Source organism: Nelusetta ayraudi, unplaced genomic scaffold (assembly GCF_046127955.1).
Source record: "Nelusetta ayraudi isolate G7.1 ecotype Tasmania unplaced genomic scaffold, CSIRO-AGI_Nayr_v1 ptg000028l, whole genome shotgun sequence".
In the NCBI taxonomy this organism is placed as follows: Eukaryota; Metazoa; Chordata; class Actinopteri; order Tetraodontiformes; family Monacanthidae; genus Nelusetta; species Nelusetta ayraudi.
The window spans coordinates 3,728,484-3,752,345 of NW_027466078.1; the positions used below are offsets into that span (position 1 = coordinate 3,728,484).

Below are 23,862 nucleotides of genomic sequence, written 5' to 3' on the forward strand. Positions count from 1 at the left end.
CACACTCGCATGCACAAACACACCCTCATCCAAGTAACTCAACAGATATGGCTTAGGTCAAAACAAACACCTTTGATCCTAAAGTACAGTAAACAAAATGCATTTAAGATGGAATCACGGAAAACATTTGCAGGTAGTCTGGGAAACATGCAACATTTTTGTGGCAGTGGAAACGGCAGCGAGCTGCCCTGCAACAGACTGAAGGACCAGCTACTCAGTTGACATCATGCCAGCGGCAGAATGCCATCAGCTCAAAAAAACAGATTAAAATACAAGGAGAAAACCGCAATTTCATTTGTTTGATTACTGAATACTATTTAACGGGCACTGACGTTTGTATATAAACAAACTTTGAAATAACACCTTTAAACTAAAAAACTGCTTTCTAATTGAATAAAGTGGACTCCATCCAAATGCATTTTGGGGATTTTTTTTTCCATTTGTGAAAATGTATTCCCATTTTCTCCTCATTGTTTTAGCAAAATTGCCATGAAATGAACTAATTATGTAGCACCGTATTCATTCATGCAGTCATAAGATAATTATACAGTATAATTGTGCGGAAAAAAAAAAAAAAGAAAAAAAGATCTCCAGGGTCTTGTGGCTATCACGGCAGAAACAAAAGCTGATTTTCTCTTTTGTACCTCATATTCTCATCTGCGGTTGTGTCTGGAGGAGTGTGAGCGAGCCTTCCTGAGGGATTAGAAGCCTCAAAACACCTAGCGTTGTTTTCATTTGCCCAATGAGTCCGTCCAGCTTTTTCCTTGTTTCTGTCTTTGTACTTTATGCTTCATTCTGGTCGACTTGGCCTGAGGAGTACAAAAAGGGTATGAGGGAATAAAGAAATCCAGAAAAACTGAGCCAGTGCGGTCTGATCCAGTCTGATCTCTGTATTTTGATTCAGTAAATAATTTCAAAAATAATTTGCAAAATTGCATTGACAGGTTGGGAAGAGTGCACAAGCCAGCACAATGGAAAAAAAAGCTACTGAATGACATTTGAAGTGATCAAGTCCGATTGCCATATGAGTTGATATATTGTCTTTAATTCAGTCAATCAGTGTCGTTTTCAAGATCCAGGGGAAGAGACACAAACGTAATGGTACATTCAAGTGGGTGTTTTGTTTTCGTCTTGCATGTGTGTAACTTGGAGTTGAATTACTCATAGTTGATTAAACTAATTCAAGTCTGTTGCTAAGAAATTGAAAAAAAAAAAAAAAAAATGAGATTCAATACAAATTTCCGAAACAAGTTAATTCGCAGTTCAAACTCAGAGATTGTTGATTCTCCTTTGTGAAACGTCAGCATTAATAAGCTGCCTGCAAGCTTCGGCTTGCAGTAAAGCCCCTGTGAGTGCACAACACGGGCAACAACCTCATTAGCTTTACTTTTCTGGCCTTGTGCATCGTCCTTTCCCAAATGACACACAATTATCCCCTGGAGTTCTGCATCCTGTCAGCCACGTCGTTTCCTGAAGTTCTACCCTATAAATAACCTGTACAATTGCAAGTGCAACTAGTGCAGGGGATGCGTCTGCAGAAGGCCAGGAACCCAGTGTTGGAGAACGTTTCCAGGCTCACAAATGATAACACTGAGCGAAATATATTAAAGTTAATAGTAAAGATAGAACACACAGTTAGCATGGTGTGTGCCATTCACCCCATGGTCTAACTATATTAATCCAAGTTGCTGTCAACATTCAAGAGGTTTATACTCTTTGGGGGCTACATGGAGAAACTAGTCATGTTCGAATGAGAAACAGAGAGCAGAGACAGTCAAATCAAGTATCTTCATGTTCATGTGGGAAGAATATCAGGGTGTTTTTCCTGTATAAATAGGTCAGATTGGGTATTATACCCATGGCCGGGTGCTCAGTGTAAAGCTTGCAGTGAATTTTAAACTCAAATTGTGTCCAGATGTGGTCAATCTCTGTGGCTGCATGTGAATCAATTTTAATTCCTCTGGCAGAATCCCACTTATTGCTCCTCGTCTTAAGCCTACACCTCTAATTAAATGCAAATACTGTAGCAGACAAACAGTTAAATTAGCATTTGCATAGCTTCAATTAAAAATGAAAAAAAAGTTATACTCAAAGGCTCTATTAAAATGTCTGATTGTCATTCTGATTGATTGAGATGAAAAAAAAAAAAATCTGGCATAATTAATTACTATCCATCCTTGTAATAATTATTCATTTTATTCAGCAGGAGCAGAACTTGGCCCACATTCAACCTTATTATGTCCCAAACCCAATCAAAACCAATTTGCACTAAGGCAGTAAGTTTGTTACGACTGTTGCAGCTGTTGTTACTCTGGTTGCAGCCTGTTTACCAGCTGGACAGAGAGGGGTTTCATATTTATTACTACTTCACAGTTTCGCTGAAAGCTACCTGCATTTCCCAACATTTCAAGACATTTACTGAAAGAAAAAGGCCAAACAGCAGGCAACAAAATTATAGATTGCGTTCAGAATTTTCAGTCATTGATGGTACAATTAAAACACACAAACAAACAAAAACAACCTCAACTTTTGGTTATACAAAAATTCACGTGCGGCCAAAAAAAAAAAAAAAAAAAAAAACAGAGAGAGAGAGAGAGAGAGAGAAAAACATCCCAGTGAATGTAAAGATGGGCAAAACTTCTGGTTTCAATAAGGAAGTCAATGCAGTAATGTTAAAAACTTGCATTCTATTGTTTGGCCTGCAGGAAAAAATTAAGGATCAAGGACAAAAATTAGGGATGCACCGATACCAATACCAGTTATGGGTATCAGTAGCAATACCGGGGTTGAATACTGAGCTCGTATGTGTAGGATACATGCCGATACCAGTTGTAAATGTATGCATTTGACATTTCTGTTAAATTTGTGCTAAAAACTTGCTCTAGAAAGACATGCTGGAAAAAAAAAAACAAACGTAATTCTACCAGTATTGGTATTTTTGAGTACTGAAATGCAAGTACTATTAATCTTCTCGTTCTGTAAAAAAGTGATATCGGTGCATCCAAACCAAAAAAGTTTGCGAAAAGACTGAAAATGACGGGCTGCCGATATGGAAAGGAGAACTAAGTTCATACCTTTACAAATAGGTTTTTGGTTTTGTCAACTCTGTGGAATCAGTGGCAAGTCCATGTTGTCGAGGCGCTGATTTGATTGTGATGTGACATTTATAACTTTCCTGGAGTGTTCTTCATTTTGCAACCTCTAATTACCACAGCACACACTAAACTGTTCCCTCTCTGTCTTTCGCCTCAGGGACCATTATTGAAAAAAAAAAAAAAAAAAGAAAAAAGAAAAAAAAGACCACTTCAAACAACAAGACAGTGCCTGATTAAATTTCACAACAAATTAATGAGACACAAGGGTGACGTATGAGAAAATTAGACACGTGTGCTCAGAGTGAGTGCCAGTCACTGTGACATTAAGTTTCAAGTGTCGTAATTTTACCTCTCCAGAGCGCTTCAACCATATACACATTGTCCAATGCAAAATGCTTTTTCTTGCAGCGGCGGGCCATCAGCACAGAAACTGCTACACAAACTCCACCAGGAGTTTGGAAAAGAAGGACGTCTTCAGGTACTCCGATGCGGTGCACGTCACACCGTCTGCTTCTTCCTTCCAGGTCAGTGACTCTCGCCCTAAGCTTGTCATTGTCGTCAGCCATGTTGGTCAGCTGAGGGCTATAGTTGGTTCAGCCCGGATTCCGAGTTGGAAACGTGCTCTTGGTCGTGGTCGTTGGTCGTGGCCTGCAAGCCGTCCAGTTTTGAGTCCTGGAAGTAAGTTTGTTTTTGAATCTGACGGACGGGTCAGGTTTCGTGAGGAGGTCCGCTCCTATAGTTCAGCTAGCATGCTAGCCAAAGTGGTGTTGTCAATGGCTGGATAGGCTGGAGCAAATTGTTCTTTTTTTCGTAGATTTACCTGATTTGGACACCATGCTGGGAGTGGAAGGTTGATGAAGCGCTGTTTGACAACCGAGCGGTTGCAAAGTCCAGCGGAATGAAATAAAAAAAAAAAAGAAAAAAAGAAAAGAGACTGTGTGGCAGGAGCTCGGAAAAATGTCGCTACTCCAACCTGCCTGCCGACCCGTGAGTCCCATCATCTGCAATTGAAATTGTTTTGTTTCGTTATTGTCTCGTTGGTCTTTCATACAAATCGGTCTCATAGAGTACTGCTGGTTGAGAAATCTCTTAAAATGTATATTTTTTTTAAAGTTTTGACAGTATCAGTGGCCTTAGGTACTTAGTCTTAATTTTGATTCAAATGCTCCAGAAACTATGTTTTGCCCAACGAGGGCAATTGTGGCTTGAGATTCTCTACGGATCTCAAGCCATAAGGGCAAACTTTAGTGAAGGCCAGCGTCCAGTAGCTCTAATTATATCTCGGCTTTTCCTTGTTGGTCTGATTCTCCATCAGTTGACAACTGTAAAACATAACTGACACATATTCTGAGAAAAAGAAAATGATACTGGAACTGGAAGCTTGAATTGTTTTGGGATATTTACTTGTTTTGGGCTTACTGTATGTGTCCCCATCTGCCTTAAAGGACAAGTGCGAAACATTTGCATCTTTTTTTTGGCATGCAGTGGAATTCTCTTTATACATGTATTTGTTCTCAGGAAGATAAGCTCACTAAAGTAATAATGTGTTTTCAGTCTTCATGAATAAGCATATTTACAGATATGTCACATGTTTACATACAGATAGGGTACATTTGTGGGAGGAGGCAGCCTGACCGCATTTCTACTGTAGCCAGCTATGTGGATCCGTGGTTTCACAATATTAACCCTGGCATCGTTTACCACTATAAGGGTCAATTTTTTTTTATTTTATAAATGAGTTTGTTACATGTTAGGAGTGGCATTTGCAAAAAAAAAAAAAAAATCAATATGTTAATAGAGATATAACACTACTGTTGTCCCTGTGGTATGAAGTATTGACTTGATAATACAATATTGATTTAAATTCTTCTGTGCTCTAATTGGCTGGTCCTTACTTCTCGCACCTTTCTCCCATTTCTTGTTCACCCCCTTTCAAGGAATGATTGCTCAGGGCTCTCAGCGTCCTCCCCAACCCTGGCAGATGGAGGGGTTACGGGAGCAGATCTACAGTTGGAGGCTCACCTGCCTGGACTCAGCACTGTTTCTCAGCTGACACTCAGTCCTAGCAGCCTCATTACCAGGCCGATACGACAGGAGAAGAGGAGGTCCCGGGAGGTTCAGGTGCGGGTCGTTAACGTGAATGAGAAGCCGCCGCCGCTGCTGCTGCTGCTGCTGCTGCTGCTGCTGCTGCTGCTGCAGGCTTCGGTCCTGTGTGACGCCATATCTCGGCGCTTGTCAGTCATAAGGACTTTGGAGGTCCTTTCAATGCGACAAAACAAAGTCAGTGGGGCGTTGCGAGCCTGCTCAGAATGGGAGACTGTGTTTTATTAGGGAATTACACACATCACTTCATGAACTGGCTTGTCTGCTTGGTTTAAGTGTCTTTGTCCACTCCATGCTTTTTTTTTTTTTTTTCAATATGACACAGGCGAGACAGCAAAAGTAATGTGTGTACAAAGTTCGAGCAATATTAAAAAGAGGCCAAACATAGTTTGACCGTCTTGATATTTTGCACTTGCTGCAATGGCCACCGACGGGGAAGGGGACGGTTAAAAACACTTGTTTTCAAGAGTAACAGACACATAGTTGCAGAATGACACAGCGATGCAGTGGGAAGAAGATTGCGTACTTTATTCTGACAGAGACATGTCTTTAGGCTGAGTGGCTGCTGTAAAATTGTTCAAATTCTAAGTTACAATAAAGTCACGGGTCAGTTTAAAACTTGAAAATAGACCCAAGTTACAGCTTTGGGCTCGGAAAACACCTTGATGATTGCAGGCGTATTGTGAAAGGCCAGCGTGGCAACAACTTGGTGCCCGGTCTAAATATCACCTCTGACACACGAGTGCAGTGTTTTGGTTGCGACCCACCAGTTGAGAAACGCTGCATTATTGTCCACGAAACTCTGATGGGTGAAGAGAGAAGAACAGCTGCCAGGCCTGTAGTTGTGACTCCATCGCAGCTGATGGAAATTGGATTTCATATTAAAAACAAGATTGTTGTACTACTTATACGGAGACACAGCAAGGCCCCAGTGGAACAAGAACAAGGGGGCTCTTTCAGAAAGCAGGTCCTAACAAACTTTAAGTCTCCTTCTGAAGAGAGTTGTCTTCCTCCAAGACAGGAAAGTATCCAGTAGCTGATTTCATGGTCCTATTAAGTTTAATCAATGGTGTTGTCTAATTTATTCTCGTGGGTGTCCTCTGATTTCCCCCCTCCCAGCCTTGTACACACCGGTCCTGGTACAACATCTGTCCTGAGGATCACTTCAGGAGCAACAGCTGCTCCAAAACGACCCCACACAAGCATCACCAGGCTTATTAATGCATACAGAATGTATCCGCACATAACTGAGACGATTCTGAAAGACTGGTTATGCATTATCTAAATGTTGATGTATTGCAAGCGACACAAGACTTATAACAGTCATTAGCAGCTGGATTTTAATGACCAATCGAACAGCCAGTGACTAGACAATTCAAATCAGTTTCAAATAAAGGAAAATGAATAGCCTAAATAAACACATGTCACTTGAATACTAAAATGAAGATAAAGCAGTCAAGTGCTAAATTGGTGCAAACCCTCAAAAAAAATTCCCGGAATGCCGAAAGAGCACTTAAGTAAATTGATTTTCAACCAGCTTTGTATCATTAGAGCATCAGCAGTATCAGATATCGGATTCAGAATCTTGTAAACAGTCACAAACAAATTACATCCCTGGACTTGCATCACAGTACTTCACTGGACTTTAAATACCCATTGTACAGCCAGTGACAAGACAAGACAATACACTTAACCCAAATAAAGTTTCAGAAATCAAGTGCAAATTTGGTGCAAACTACACAAATAAACTGAAAAAGGTTGAAAAGGAACTAAAGTAACTGACACATTTCAACTGGCTTTATAACACTACAACAGTACTGTACTGTAAACAGTCTGCAAACAATCATGCACAAATTGCATTACTGGTGCACACTTCAATAACTCAACGTTCAATAACTATCAAACTAAATGAGTGTTTTCAAAACCGTTTGTGTTCCTTTACCATCATCATAATTTGGTTATTGGTACAACTGTGTGTCTTAGCCCAAAAGACCTGGAGAAGAATGGAAGATTCAGAGATGACCCGGGTGTTGTTCTCCCAGGTCAACTGTTCTGAGGATGGGGTTAGAAAGGAGTGTAGGCCTGTCGTCTGCTAAGCTTTCCAAATGTGTTTGTACTCAAGCTTCTTCGGTGTCTATATTCTCTTTGCCTGTGTGGCAGAGCGATGACTTCCCAGCCGTGTTTTGACATACTTCCTTGGCTCAAAAAGACTTAATGAAGTCTGAAACCCCTTTCACATTCAGCAGTGCTGCATGGGATGGTCTGCATGCATGCATCGTATGAGTGGTTTGAGACTTTCAGGCTCTCTGTCTGGGTGCTCAAGGAAATCTCTCATACCATCACATCCCGTAACAGCTTGCTCTTCACTAGGACTGAACCGCCTGCACAGTCTTGTCACTTGTAGCTCACCAGGCCGTATGCCAGGTCTTGATGGCCAAGTGTTGCTGTCCAGAACACTGAGGTCACAAAGCAATTCACCTTCAAATGAGAGGCGCTTCTTCATGTTGTTAATCCGATTTTGGAAGAATTGCTTTGCATTGATTGGTGTGAGCCTTGCATTTGACTCCTGGGTAACTGATCCATAACGTCCCATGGCCTGTGCTTGCAAAGCCTCGTCTGATTTCTCCCCAGGAGAGTCTTCGAATGATGCCAGGACTCAGATGGTGCGCTTTGGAAACCCGTCTGCTTTCAAAAGTGTGACTGAATGGGCCTGGAGTTGCTGAGACAGATTTGAGAGTTCAGACAGTACATCATACATGAGTCAGAGGTCACACAGAAAGTCCTTGCTTTGCACACAATGTGCCAGGCCTCTTTTAAGTCTGCCTCTCTTTGCTGTTTCTTGTTTGGTCTTCTGCAGCATTTTCAAAGTGTCTGTTCAGTGCTCCATACAGTGTGACCTCCACACAGCTTTTACAGAACGGAAAATACTTCCCACCCATCGCGTACTTAAAACTCTGCCAAAACTCAGGACTTGTGAGGCCACTGCTTGTGCTGCCTCCAGAAGTTCCCTGTAAATTCTTTTTGGACTGACTGTCGAGATTATGGATCTTCTCCATGAACACCTTGAAGTCATTGACTGCCTGGGTACCTTGGAGTCAGCCTGGTTGCCACACCAGTGTTCTTGCCTAGCATGACCCTGACACCATCAGTAACAAATGAGACCGAGTTTATTTGAGGCTCTTCACTGAAGCTTTAAGGTAAATATACTCAGAGTTGATCCAAAATCATTGTCAGATATGAGGTACTTTATACTTTATATGTCTCTCGAGAGGAGCGCAAAGCATCTTTTTTTTTGTTTTTTTTTGTTACATGTTATCCTCAGCTACGCTCTCTAGTGGTTAAAAGAACAATAATAATAATAATAATAATAATAATAATAATAATAATAATAATAATAATAATAATAATAATAATTGCTACTTTAAGTGATCACAATCAAAAGTCACCATGAATGATGCAACAAAAAATTTCATCTCAACAGGAGGTTCCGATGCAGAACTATGGACTATGAACATATCTCTAGGAAAGCAAAAAAAAAAAAAGGAAAGGTATGAAAGAGGAAAGATGAGCAGCATTGGAGAAAAATTGCTGCTCGGTTTGAATTCTCCACTTCACTGACTTAAGATTTAATTGGATGTTAATTGGCGCCATTAGACAAGCACAGCTAGGTTGGTGTTGGTGCAATGAAACATTGCCCTGCATCACAGGAAGAGGAGGGTGATGAAACATTGGAAACGTTGTCTGCTGCCACAGGAAGGGAGCCAGAGAGGCCTCCAGAAGTTAGCTACTGGCAGGTTTTTGCTTATTCACATTCTTTGGGGGGGGGGGGCTTTGGAAGTTTAGCGTTGCACACTAAAGTGATAGGTCTAAAAAAAATTTCCCTTAATCATTTTGTTACAGGGGAGGAGGGCCCTTCAACCTCAACCAGCACAGCCAGACAAAGTGAGACCTTCCGGAAAAGCCATATTCTCTCTGTATGCAGAGCTACAGAACCATAAGTCATCCCTACAGTTTCCATTTACCAGTGAAAGATAACAAAGAGTAACGTGCTTCTCAGAGTCAGACTCTCAAACGTATCGTGTTCCAGCTGGTGGTGATGTTTACTATTTTAATTTACTGTATGCAGCTAAGGAAGGCACTTTCAAATTCCATTGCACTTTAATTGTATAATGACAATAAAGGAATTCAATTCAATAAGTCAAAAACCTCTACGTATAGTCTACAGGCCAGCAGGGTGCGCGATGACTCTGTTTGTTGAACAAAATAATAATGATAATAATAAATAAATCACTCACATCCTGACTTATTTCGATCTTGCAAAAGTTATGTGAGTGATTTTGATATTAACCTGAGAGTTTCTGAAGGTGGATGCATTCTGTTTAGAAGGGTTCATGACGACAACCGAATCTTGCTTCCGGCCCGCTGCTACAGCCACTCCACCTTGTGTGGACTAAACCCTTTTTAAAGGGCTAATTGGGGCCTCAGGAACACCCATTGTTCTTTTGTAATGCAAAGTTCAGTCTGTCAACAACTTAATTCAGCCGCGGTGAATTTTATTGTGGGATTAATTAATTTGACATGAAAAACAAGAACAGTTAGTGCAGGAATCAACCCTGTCGTGGGGCTCCCTGGTGGTCCGAGTTGCTCTTGAAAGGTGAAAAGATGGATGAGAGGTATTTGTTTTTTGGTTTTTTTTGTAGCTTTCAGGACCATTGTCATGACTTCCTGTTATAGGCTGGTGCTCCTTGTCTTACCTTGTGTTAGTGAGTTTTTCACGCTGTCCTAGATGTGATTGTGTATGATTTTCACCTTGCCTCTGACTGACCCATCGCCTGTGTTTCCCAAATAGTCCTTTGTCTGGTGTTAGGTTGTCATTTATGGCCAATGTAAGGGTACGTTTCCACTGGCGCGTTTTGGCTCCAAGTCGGGTCACCTCGGCTTGGTTTGCGAGCTTTTCCACCGGCCCAACATGGCCTCAACCTTTACCATTTTGGTTCCTGCTCAGCTGGGTTCCAAACAAGCAGTTTACGGACCAAAATGGTGACGTAAGCACAGAGCAGGGCACTGATTGGGTTAGAGTTCACGGGAACCAAAACAACCATTTTCAAATGCCCCATGTGTAGATTTTTCCATTTTAAATTTAAAGGCTTATGAAACTGTGGCATGGGTGGAGGAAGAGCAACGGGACAATGGCCTTGACTTGTCCTGTCTGGCCATAATGACAAGCAGAGATGTGTCTGAATGTCTTTATGATGGCTGACAGATTTAATTCTCAAAGGTAGAGGCTGCGACCTGAGGGTGTGAATCACACAGGTCGGTTCAGGAACTACCTGTTGAGTCTTTTTTTATTATATTTTTTTATGGATGAGTGATATTCTGGCCATGACTGGACCGAGGGAGGGATAGAGAGTGAAAAAGAGAGTAGAAAGGGAATGTAAGTGAGGGGTTAGAGGGGGAAGAGAGGGATAGAAAGAGCAACCGGTGTACAATACACATGTACACATGTATTGTAAAAATTAATTTGCATAGTTAATTATCCAATAATACACCAATATTTGAGAACATGTATGAGAACTGTGAGTGTATTGTGTCCTCAAGCAATTTTCGTTTTAAGGCTATTTGCAAAGTGCAACCGCTGTCTCATGTGGATAAACTGTTAACCACCACCGCTAACTCCCTTGAACTGCTTGTGCTGTGTTCGCTGGTATCGCTCATAATTTCATTTTCTTAGGCTTTTCATAGGTCAATAAGTGGCTACCGTGTGATGTAATTGTCGTAACTAAAGCTTAAATGTATATTTTCACTGAAGACCAACTGTGTGTGGAGTCATTGCACCAAAAAAGTGCTCAATTTTTTTATTTTTTTTTCCCCCAGGACGAATTGGACTGAATTTGTGCAATTTGGCTCAATACCAAATCAGCCACATAACTGCTGGGCTTGACTGACATCTGAGTTCTTCAGCCTTGGCTCTCGTAGCGCTGCAGGTTGTCAGTTGCATGTTTGTATCAGGATGAATTTTCAGGATTAAAACGAGACTTCACCGCAAAGACAACTGACATACACATTGCGTGTCAATTTCTTCAATACTGCTCAGTGTGGTTTTAACTTAGCGTGTTCAGATCATCAGAACTCAGCCAGCATAAACGTCTGAAAGGTAGAAACATGCACGTAGCCACGTACAAAATAAATCAGCCTCGAATCAATCGGGATCTTTCATTGATAACAGCTGTATTTTTTTGGGAATGAAATGCGGAGAAAAAGGGAGATTAGCAAAGGAGAAAATGGTGAGTTTGGCAGATGGAATCCAAATGCAATCAGTGAAAGGGGAAGCTGAGCTGGAGAAGCAACATAATGACTCACTTGGGCATAAAACAGAGATCTTGAATGGTACCTGTTACACTATTTAATATATTTAAAAATCAAGCTGATGGAAGACAAGTGAAAAAATACAAGCAGAAGAGGCCAAACTGTTTTTGGCGTTTCAATAAGAGGGTTCTCCTAGGACATCTGTGAAAATCTGTGCAGCAAAAGTTAGAATTCGCTTCTGATTCTTTTGGGAATGCGACTGGGGCAGCAAGCCAGCCTCCGAAATTCCGTCTTCTCTTCCAGAGCGTGTCACTGGCAACACAGGCTGATGCTGTTTAAGCTGAGCAGCTCAAGAATGTTTTCTTTTTTTCCTTAACTGAATGAATCTGACGTGAAGATAGAGAGAAGATGCTAAGATCATTCTCGTGTAGGCAAATAGCAGGCTTGGAAAAGAGCCACAGAAATAGGACATGTAACAGCAGGATAATTGCTGAGATTTGCCGCTCAAACGACAACTCGCTCATCTGAAATCGTCGAGGAGATAGTCAGAGCGGCTCCTTTTTTTTTTTTTCAAACTGTCATCCTTAGAGAAGATTTCTTTTTCTGGCACAGAGCCACGCTGTATTGGGGAGACAGTTTAGGGAATTTGGGCAAAACTTTTGATTCACTCCCAAGATGTGTGGAAAAGAAAAAGAGCAACTTTTAAAGTATGATGAACAGCTTTTTTCTCGGATGGCACCAACCCAGCAGGTCTCCATTGAGCAGCACGACGAGCGGAAGCTTTATCTTTTTAATTACATCTACCGGCAAAAATAATTCCTCAAATCAATTAAAAGCATAAACATAAACATAATGGCATCATGAATGCCTGTTTTCCCCCTGTTCTCTAATTACTAATCATTATTATTATTACCTTGGCTCAAATGATCAAAAATGATCAAATTATAATTGAATTCATTATGCAGTTTCCCCTCTGAGCAACAGAGATTTTACCAGCGTTGGGTTCAGGGCAAAATATTTTTTGCTGTTAAACAAACATTCACTCGTATTAAATATTGCAGCGACGTCTCGCTGGCAAAGTTAGCAACTGTTGGGGAACAAAGGAAAGAAACAGAGAGAGGAATTGTTTCCTAGAATTCGCAGGTCTAGTGCGATATTTTGCTTGATTTATGATTTTGGTAAAAGCTTAATATACTGCCCTTAAATACATTAATAAAAGTGTATAATGGCAGTATCATAAAGGTAATTTGGTTTTCCTACCCTTAGAATGGTAAATGAATATCCATTGATCAAAGGTCTTGCTCCCACTTAGCTGTCATCTTTCACCACCATTTTTCTGAGGAAGCCTGGTGTGGACAATCCATCTCACCTGACAGCACGTTTCATATTTAGAGTGAACGCTCGCGTCTTCAAATAAACTAACAAAGAAGAAGGTGGATGAGGTATCCAGGTTCGGGTGCGCAGGCCGCCGTAGTTTACTGGCAAGCTCAGGAGAGGGAGGGAGAGTATATATATATATATATATGTATATATATATATATATATATATATATATATATATATATATATATATATGAGACGCTGCAATCTAAAATGTAACCGCTTGATGTTGCTGTATCTTCTTCAAAACTCCAAATATCACACACTCAGCCTTTAAAGGCGCAATTAGCAATTCTCATCATGGTCAAAAGGAAATGGAAGAAAAAATGGTATGTGAAGCGCGAGTGGCGTTAGGGTTAGGGCGTCACCTCACACAATCTCTCTGTCTGTCAATTTCCTCTTGATTTGCCCCATCACTTATATCTTTTTTTTATTTAATTTTTTTAAAGCAACCTTCTAGATTTACCTGGGAGCGAGGGAGCTGCATAACGACCTAATGAAATGATCCTGTTCCTCGTCAGAATGACATTCCCACGCTGGCCCGGATCATATACTTATATGGCCACCCCACATTTTCCTTTGATGCTTTGCATATGTCCGAGATTAGGGAGGGGGCGGAGCGATGGAAAGGAGAGGAGGCGGGGCTCCGGAGCCTTTCTGTTTTGGTTAATGCGCAGCGCTCAGCTGTACAAAGGCCTATCACAATCCTTTAAATACAGAGAGGTCAAAGCTGAGAGTGAGAGCTGGTGGAAATGATTGTGTGACGCACTGACGAGATGATGACATTGTAGGTTGAGGCTGCAAGTCAATTTCTTTATTTCATCATTTCTTCCAATAACTATCAACACTGACTTTGGTTTCCAGATGTGTGGACATCATGTTTAAATACCGGGGAAAATGTGACGCCGTGGGATCTCTCTCACCCCCTCTCTAAGTCTTGAAGCGAGTGAGAGAGCATGGCCCGTGCCACCCGCTCGGATCTGTGGCGGGGCGCTGATGGAATTTCCTCTGCGCTCATTTTCCCACGGTGTAATGACCCCGATATTTCTCACTCCCTCGAAACGGTGTGTAGGAGCAGACGCCCCTGACACGCAGGTTGCTGGCAGCTCTTGAAATTGGGTTGGCTGCGCGCTTCCTGCTAACCGGTGCCCTCGCTGCACCCACCGAGATCGAGGTGAGTCTCAAACTTTACGGCTCGTCTTGTTCGTCATCCGATCTGCCGAACTGAAAGTTAAAACTGCAGAGTTCTTCAAATTGTTCAGTAAAGTGGTCTATATGTGTAACAAAAATAAACTACCTTTTTGGGAGGGGAGATTTCCCCCCCCGAGTGGTAAAATTGCAAAACTGGACTTTTCAGATTTATGGCCTGCTGGTGCTGAACTTGTACAGCTTGTACGTCTCCATGGAGGGTTTCTCTGCTAATATTTTTAGCCCCCAAAGAATAACAAAATGAACAATAACAATACAAAGGAAAGGATTTTTTTTACTCTCACCTTTAAATCCTATTTTTTTCCTCTCAATATTACCCCTTGGCGACTGTTAGCTGTTCCTCTTCCGGGGCCTTTAAAGACGCTCACAAGCTCTGTGGCTTTTGGTTTGACTGCTCTCAAGAGCACCAACACATTGCCATACCTGGATTTTACTCTTAAAAAGTGAGCATAAAAACTCTTTGGCAGCTCCTGCTCGCAAAGAATCAGTCCTTTCATTGAACACAATACATCCTTCTGTTATATCTTTATTTTTTTTTTTTTTTACCTCGAAAAGTGAGAAACATCCATAACGTCTCCTGATTCCGCGCCTCGGCTGCAGAGGCTCACCCACTTGATGAATATACCTGTGTGTTTTTGCTGGGTTGAATTCTGGCTCTTCAAAGCCATCGTTCTCCGTCCCAGCAGCTTTCCCCCCTGAAGAAATGAATTAATCTCTCCTCTGTCGTATTCCATTTGGCTCGTGTAACACTCGCAGTCCTCCCGCTCCATCAGGCTCCTGTCGCGAACACCAAGTTTAATCATGAAAAAAAGAAAAGAAAGAAAAAGTCATAACTTCGCAAACAATGAAATGTAGGACACGATTTTGCGAGAGAAGCGGGAAGGCTGATACCACTCTGCAAGGGGTTTTACATACTTGTTGTTGTGTTATTTTAGTTTTTTTTAAAAAAAAAACAAAAAAACAACTTAAGAAAAAGAAAAAAGAAAAAAAAAGAGCTGCCATGAATGTACACAGCACGCTCCACAGGGAGTTGATCATCAAATCAGCGAGTGGCTGGGTGAGCTGGTCGGTTTCTAACCCAGGGTTGGTCCTGTTTGGACTGGATGAGACAGATGCTATAATAAAGGTTTGCAGCGAGGGGTTAAAATACTCAGCCACTTATAAAATGTACACGGTAGGGGTCCCAGACACCGAGGCAACACCTGCTGGCTCTAATGTGAAAGCTCCCTGCTGGGTTCTGGAGGCACCTGGTGCACTTAATTATTCATCTCAGTCTCCATCATTTTAATGTCTCGGGGCTTTGGGGGCTCTCTTTGATTTAAATTGGAGCCCTGCTCAACATGATCTGTGCTCCGTTTTACGCAAAATGTTGAGAGACTGGATACTGCAGGAAGCTTTTAGTCGCATTGACGGAGGTAAATGCATGTGGTTTTGGATCTGTGAGCAGCATAGGTGCAAGCACAGTTTGTCCTGTCTCCTAGCACAGTCTGAAAACATATTGCATTTCAAGTTTCACAAATAAGCCGCTTAACGAGAACCTCTAAAGCCGATAAGTCTTTTTTGCATTGGCATGCGCCTCACTATTTACACCTACTTCCTAAATATTGAATTTACAGGGCAGTCAGTCAATGCCCCATAAGCTAAATGTCACCAAGAAGGGCAGTAACAGATTTCCAAGCACTGGCGATAGGTGCTCGGAAATCTGTGGTAATGTCTTTTCGTACCGATCACCCGGTATTCCGGGTAGGAAGTTCAACAAACTCCGAGTCAAATCGTTCTCCAATTACGAACTGTGGGCCACGGATATTTTACAAAGCCTCCTTCTCCCCTAACAAACAAAAAAACAGTGTTTCAACCTTTATGCCTACCTCTTGCCTAATTTGCTGCTAAGTAACATTTGAGTTCTACTCACCCAAAAGAAAGAAGGCAGAGGCCTGAAAAACAGGTGAAAGGAGCTGGCCCTGAGCCAAAATGATGGACGACCAGTGGCTGAATGCTTCCCTGAGGGCAGTTCATATGAGACACTCGCTTCCCTCCACAATAGTGCAGATGTAAGATGCAAGTGTGGTTCACCACCACATCACAATAGAACATCCTGCATGTATAAGTGCTCAATACCCATACCTTGCAACATATGGTAGCATCGAATATACTGAAACGGAATGGTCTTCATCAGGAGGAGGCGTAGGAGGATGTTGAAACATTGTCTGCTGCCACAGAGATTGATCCAGAGAGGCCTAGAGGCCTAGAGCTTAATAATGCGACATACGGCTACTGACAGTCTGCTGCGCATTCACATTTCTTTACATCTTTGTGTTGAACTTTAGTTTGACACGGGCACTGAATGATGGGAATTAATGCATGGACAAACAACTAGCACGTTTTTCTCCTTCTGGACAGAGCATGGGCTGGTCATTACTAGGAGGAGGAGGGTCCATTAACCTCCACAGCACAGCTTGACAGTGAGATGTTCAGTAAAGGCCAGGTTAATTCTGCATGTAGGGCTGTCGAATTTGAATGTTAGCACCTTATTAAAAAGATGGCAGGAACAGACAAAGATATGGTGTAGCTGGGCCACCAGATCAGGAAGGAAGACTTGGAATTCAATGACTAGAATGCCAGGTGAGGTGGGTGCATTGTCAAAAGTGAAATGATTTAACTTTAGAACAATATTACCAACAATGACTGTTGCAATTGTACTTTATAGGGAATAAAGAAGATCGAATGAAATGTGAATTACTTGCGCTTTGACTGGTTTCAATTAAAAAGCTGATGATGACAAATGACACCCCTAAAGGCCCTTCCATCCTGGACGACAACAGGATAAATGGGAGGGTCATCCTCAAAATCACCAACTTGTGTTGCAGGGTGTAGCTCTATTCTAGTGGTGGCAATACTATGGAGAACAGCGCATGCCACTATAATGTCACATACGCTCCCTGGGGTGATGGTGGAACCGGAACTTAAGAATGCCAAAAGTCTTCTCGGCCTGGGCTCGAGTACTGCACACTGCACTGGGCCCCATAGTTGGGTGTCCGGCTCAGGGTCTAGGGGCATGTTTAAGAGTTTTGACCAAAGATGAGTGGTAGTACATATACATTATATATATATATGTATACATATATATATATATATATATATATATATATATATATATATATATATATATATATATATATACACATATATATATATATATATATATATATATACATATATATATATATATATATATATATATATATATATACATATATATATATCTATATATATATATATATATAGATATATATATATATACATATATATATATATATGTATATATATATATATATATATATATATATATATATATAGATATATTTATATATATACATATATATATATATATCTATGGGACTTTTATGCTCAAGAATCTTCAGCAGAATATTAAGGAAACAGGCCCTGCAATCAAGTTCTTCACTCCATCCATACCTGAAGAGAAAGTAGACATAATAATGTCTGAATTAAAGAAAATAGTAAGCAAGAGTAAAATAAAAAAAAATCCATGCCATTGTTTATTTTTTGTTGATTATTTGAAAAAAGTCAACTTTTTCTTTTGTTTGCTGCCTTTTTTTCTTAAGAAACCTTGGTTTTTAACATTGTCCTGGGATGAAACAAAGAGCTGCATTAGTCTCATACTGATTTAGGCAAAACCAAAAGCAGTAATGAAACACCGGTGTATTACAACAGAACATGAAAGAAATTTGTTCCTGTGCGCCAGGTTGAACAAGCTGGAAACAAGCAATTATGTGCGCATACTGCAGCAGAGCAGAGACATTCTTCCGCGCTGATAAAAATCTCCACAGCTCTGAGTTCCTCATCTGTAGGAAGCTTTTGTCCGGGAACGTTCTTTCAGAAAGAAAAGAATGTTTGTTTTTTACTATCGATTAACAATTTGACCCATAAAAGATGCACTTTGCTTGGGAGGTGTTATGTACTATTGTGATCATGTTTATACACCACTCTCCAGCTTTTATGTTCCTTTTGAAAGCGTGTAAACTTACTTGGTCTCTAAACGCCCGCATCATGAACTAAACTTAACTCCAAATCATGTCCAGGTATATTTACTAACCTACACAACCATCCCAGTGTGCAAGTAAATTAGTCAAAGCAAGCTTATAAGATACAACACAGACTGAATATATTACGTGCTTTCAAAGACAGCTTCTCCCTCCTTCGGAATCCACGTGGTTTGCAAATGATGAAATGATCTTAGATTTCAAAAAGAGAGAATAGCACTGCTTCCCTTTCATTACAAGAGAAAAGCCATCCATTCCTCCCTGTGCTTGAACTGGAGCAAGACAAAAAAAATCTCCCACAGAGTGCTGAGTACACAAGAGGATTATTATTAATTTTTTTTTTTTTATCATTAATATACTTATTTTAGGCTAAAGGGTTAATGTTTTTTTTTTTAAATCAAATATATGTCAAGCAAAAATGGTTGATCAACAGAAATAGTTCTTGCAAGGGTATGGAACTCCTAATATTTGTATTCCACCTTTTTTTTTTTTCCTGATAATGATGATGATGCTGATGCTGATGCTGATGATGACAACGTAGGTCACTAACATGCCACTTGCAGCCTGTTTTGAGTGGGAGCAATGACCAGATTTACCGCCTATTCACTTCACAGCTCAGAGAAGACAGTGCTGGATGACTTATTCCGCCTCCAGAGGAGCCAGGAGTGATCTCATTGCCAACGCGTTCTCTCTCCATTGCCTTGGGGTAAAAGTAGAGGCATTTTTCCCATCATGGCTTTCTCTTTTAAAACAGCTTCCTAGTGCCGGAAAGAAGAATAACTAATGACAAAGTCTTTAATACAGTACAATATGGAAGACAGTGGATTTGTACAAGCATCTTTAGATCTTAAGATAAGATAATATGAAAATATACTAATCATAGAGTGACTATGACCTGCACTTGAAGTCAATTAAATGTTAAAGTTACATATTTTTCCCACATTAGGAAGTTTGTGATGAAAGAAAACTGTGCATCAGCAGCACAGGGTTTATACGGGTAGTTTGACTGCCTCATTAAAAGAATTTAGTGTCAGTCCCACAAACAGTGAGTGCTTTCCCCCCCCCCCCCTCTTTCCTGCCTTCCTTCTGCCACCTCAGGCAGCAATAGCTGTGTACTGCATCAGCTCATACCGCTGAAACGACAACATGAGGGAATAATAACAATTTGGAAAGTGCAGTTTCATAACAGTTTCAAAGGTCGACATTTACGTTGTGGTTTATTAAAAAAAACAAAAACAAAACTGATTAATTGTTGGGTACAGGTGTGCTGAGGCCTAACGTTGACCTATTTCAGGGCAGCATAACTTAATTTTCCTGCCGGAAAACAACAATCATTTAGCAGAACGGAGTGTTGTTTCAAAGCATCTGGGAGTTGTCCGGCTGTCGTGTGGAATCAATCAATCCTGCTCCTTTGTGTTTCTTTATGACAGGCTGTGAGCCTTTGTCAGGGCTAATCCAACTAGCCAAGGCATGGTCAAACTATGGCCTGTGGGCCGTATTTGGACCATTAAGTTTTTTTTTAATTCGGCCCAGCAAACAATTAAATAATAGAAATAGTAAGTAAGTCATAAAATACATTTTATTCAGTGTTTTAAGAGTCTTTGAAAGAAATTGAGAATCTTGTCAAAGCTGCAAGAACCAGTTCAGCCCCAGGTCCGAGTGGAGGGCCATATGTTGTCTACAAGAGATGCCCCAGACTCTTGAAGTGACTGTGGACAATCCTTAAAGTCATCTGGAGAAGGAGGAAGGTAGCACAGCAGTGGAGACATGCAGAGGGTGTCTGGATTCAAAAGGAGGAAAGCTCAAGTACCACTGAGCAGTTTAGGGTCATCTCGCTCCTCAGTGTTGAGGGCAAGATATTCTTTCATATTGTTGCCTAGCGCATGACGGAGTTTCTCCTGAACAACGCCTACATTGACACCGCAGAAGGGCGGAGTCCCAATGTTTTCAGGATGCATCGAGCACACAGGAGTTGTCACTCAGCTCAAAGCAGTCTATTCCACACATGCTGGTGGAAAACTTGCATGAACGGCACCACGTTCCAGGCAAGATCAGGGACCTCATACTGAACTATTACAACGGCTTCAGTTTGATTGGCTTGAGAAGGGCATTATCACTGGATGCACTATTTTGGTGATATTGTTTGCCTTGGACATGAATATGGTGGTGATGTCTGCAGAGGTGGAGTGCAGAAGCCCACTCACCAACTCTGGTATGTGGCAGCCCCCATCAGAGCATTTATGGATAATCTGACAGTGACTACAACATCAGTCCCGGGCTGTATGGATCCTGCAAGGCCTTGAGCATCTCATCAGCTGGGCACGGATGGACTTCAAGCCAGCCAAGTCCAGGTCCCTGGTTGTGAGGAGGGGGAAGGTTACAGACCAGGTTTGCTTCTCGACAGGATCCCATCTGTGGGATAGAAGCCAGTAGAGCCTGGGCAAGATCTATGATTGCACCTTGATGGACATCGCAGCACTCAAACCAACAGAGGAATTGGGAACCTGGCTGACAGCGGTGGATAAGTCAGGGCTTCCAGGCAAGTTTAAAGTCTGGAGCTACCAACACGGCATCTTGCCATGACTCCTCTGGCCACTGCTGGTCTACGATGTGCTAATCACCCCCGTTGAGTGCTTCAAGAGGAAGTTCAGCTGTTTCCTCCAGAAGTGGTTGGGCCTACCACAAAGCCTCCGCAGCATTGCCTCGTACGGGAGGAACAACAAGCTAAAACTGCCCTTCAGTAGTCTGACGGAGGAGTTTATGGTTACCCGAGAAAGAGAGGTGCTGCTGTATAGGGAACAACAAAGGTTCCTCAGCAGGCATAGAAGTGAGAACTGGCAGGAAGTGGAAGGCTCAAGAGCCGATCAACCAGGCAGAGGCACGGTTGCGACACAGTGAGCTGGTGGGAACAGTGGCATCCGGACGGGCAGGTCTCAGGAGCAATCCAAGACCTCACTACAACAACTCCCAGGGAAAGGAAAGGCGTCAGCTGATCCAGGAGGAGGTCCGAGCAAGGGTGGAGGAAGCCCGCTGCAGTAGGACAGTAGGGATGCGGCGGCAGGGTGCATGGACGACGGGAAGCGGCAGCCGACTGAGCTGTGGAGATCTGAGCAACACCGGATCGAGTTCCTCATACAGTCGGTGTACGATTTGCTCCCAAGTCCGTCCAATCTCTTACACTGGGGCTGGGCCGAGACTCCCCTGTGCTCTCTCTGCCAGAAAGCTGGATCACTGGAGCACATCCTGAACTGCTGCCCACGGGCACTCGGAGACGGGTGTTACCGCTGGCACCATGAACAAGTGCTGCAGGTCATCGCAGAGGTCATCAGCACTTGGATCTCCCCCTGCAAACACCAACAACCAACAAGGCAGTCTGCCGCCTTTAGGGCTGGGGAGAAGTCACAGCAGCCCCGGAGTCAAGCAGAGGGGCTGCTGGCAACAGCTTAGGAATGGCAGCTGATGGTCGACCTAGGAAGACAGCTCAAGTACCCAGAGAACATCGTGGTGACCACACTCCTGCTGGAGCCGACTGTTCCCTTGGAAGACCGGATGGAAGAGGCCTTCGAGAGGAAGAGGGCCAAGTATGAGGAGCTTGGCAGGCGAATGCCAAAGCAGGGGACGGAGGACCCGATGCAACCCCATCGAGGTTGGGTGCAGAGGGTTTGCCGGCCAATCTGTCATCAGGGCACTCAAGATGTTGGGAGCGAAGGGACTGCAGAACAGGAAAGCCATTAGAGACATCAATGCGGCAGAAAAGGCATCAAGATGGCTGTGGGTCAAGCGGGGGCATCCGTGGGCGACACATGTTACTTAGACACAAGCCAGGACCTGATCAACCCCGGCTGGGTCCCCTGGGCGAGGGTGTCTGTTGTGAGACCTGAAACATCCAATGAACCCAGGATACACACACTGGTGATGTGTCTAAGTTGCACCAAGAGTGTTTGCTAGAACTAGAATAATTTCAATAAAGAGCAAAATACCGCGGGGTTCAAAGACGCATATTATGTTGTGACGCTTTTGTTTATTTTCAATAGACATTAAAGCGTGTTTTCTACATAACCCATGATATATTCCTTTTCTCCTATGAGGTTAGTCACTAAAACACTCCATCCATCTGTTCCTGCTCAGGCCCCTTTGTCAAATTTTAGAACCCACACAAGTTTAAAAGTTTACCCTCCACCGAACTAGCCTCATTGGTGCCTCACTGATGGGCTGATTTGTTAAGACTGAACCTGAACTGCAGCTAGCCGCTGTTTGTGGCAAATATTTGCCACCGCTTCTTTCTGCTCCGTCTCATCGTTTTGGTTTGCAGAGCACACAGGGGCTGATGGTGTCATGGCACAAACACACAAATTTAGCAGCTGTGACCGATTTGCTTCCCTGTTGCATCAGATTGCAATTTTTTTCCTGGTAGCGAAATTAAAATATGTCTCTTTGCCACAAATGCAGCAGCACAAGCAAGGCAGAGAGGAAGAGGAGGATGAAGCTTCACCAGAAGCAACTGGTAGGCGTACCAATCAAAATATTGATAGTATCGACACCAACATTGGTACTGGTGTTGTTTGAACTTCGTTGTTGTGAGATACTTAAGATTTGTAACTAAATATTGCATTTGTATATTCATTACTATGTTTAACCTACCACAGGGTTGCCATTTAAGTTTAAATAAAATGTTTGTTTTTTTTAATCATGTCTTTCCTAAAATGCTTGTTACAATAATTTCTGTCTCCTAAAATGATTGTGACAATAACTTTAAGAAGAAAAAAATGAATGGCAAATGAGCAGCTCTTTATGAAGACTTCTGCTGTAAAGGTGTGAAAGACATACAATGATATTGGCAAATATTCTCTATTGACCTAACATGCCCAAAGTATGTCTTTTAAAAGACAATAATAAAAAAAGCACTTAAAGGTCCAGTGTGTAAAAATTTTAAGGAAGGGTTAGACCCTTATTGCTCAATGTACATTATGTATATATATATATATATATATATATATATATATATATGTGTGTGTGTGTATGTATGCATGTATGTACAGTACATATATATATATATATATGTATATATATATGTATATATATATATATATATATATATATATATATATATATATATATATATATATATATATATATATATATATATATATATATATATATACATATATATGAGAACTGTTCTAAAGGTAGGAAAACCAAACTACTTTTATCATCAATTTTTTTGTATCATATTGTATCATATGCTATCATATTGGTATTGACGATACTGGCCTTGTATTTGATTTGACATTGGATCAATACCAATTCTTGCAGTATCACGCAACACTACCATCAGTGAGCTCCAGGCCTGACCGTCCGGCGCCCGGGAGAATAACAACATCTCATCGGGAAGCTGCTTCGCGACTCTACTATCTGGCGGCACGATATGAAGGACAGGATGAATGAGCTATTATTGAGTCATGCGAACTGGCAATCAATACTGGTGGAGGCGTTTGATCAGTGATGATCAGCTCGAGGTTAAATCTAAGCAGCACGCTGCCACTGTGATCGTCACCGCCATCGCGATGAACGCGGTGGCAGACTTCAAATGTCTCGCAGACGCCGCAGAAGAGACTCCGAAGCCAGAACTTCCACCAGATGCTGCCTGCATTGTGTCTCCTCGCTGGATCGCTGCGGACGGCAGAGCCAATGAGAGTGTTTCCGCCACG

The 23,862-nt window shown here is 41.9% G+C and overlaps 1 pseudogene; it reads left to right on the plus strand.

The window, feature by feature from the left end:
- Positions 1–3,487: 3,487 nt before the first annotated feature.
- LOC142891090 (uncharacterized) lies at positions 3,488–22,035 on the plus strand (annotated as a pseudogene).
- Positions 22,036–23,862: the final 1,827 nt, after the last annotated feature.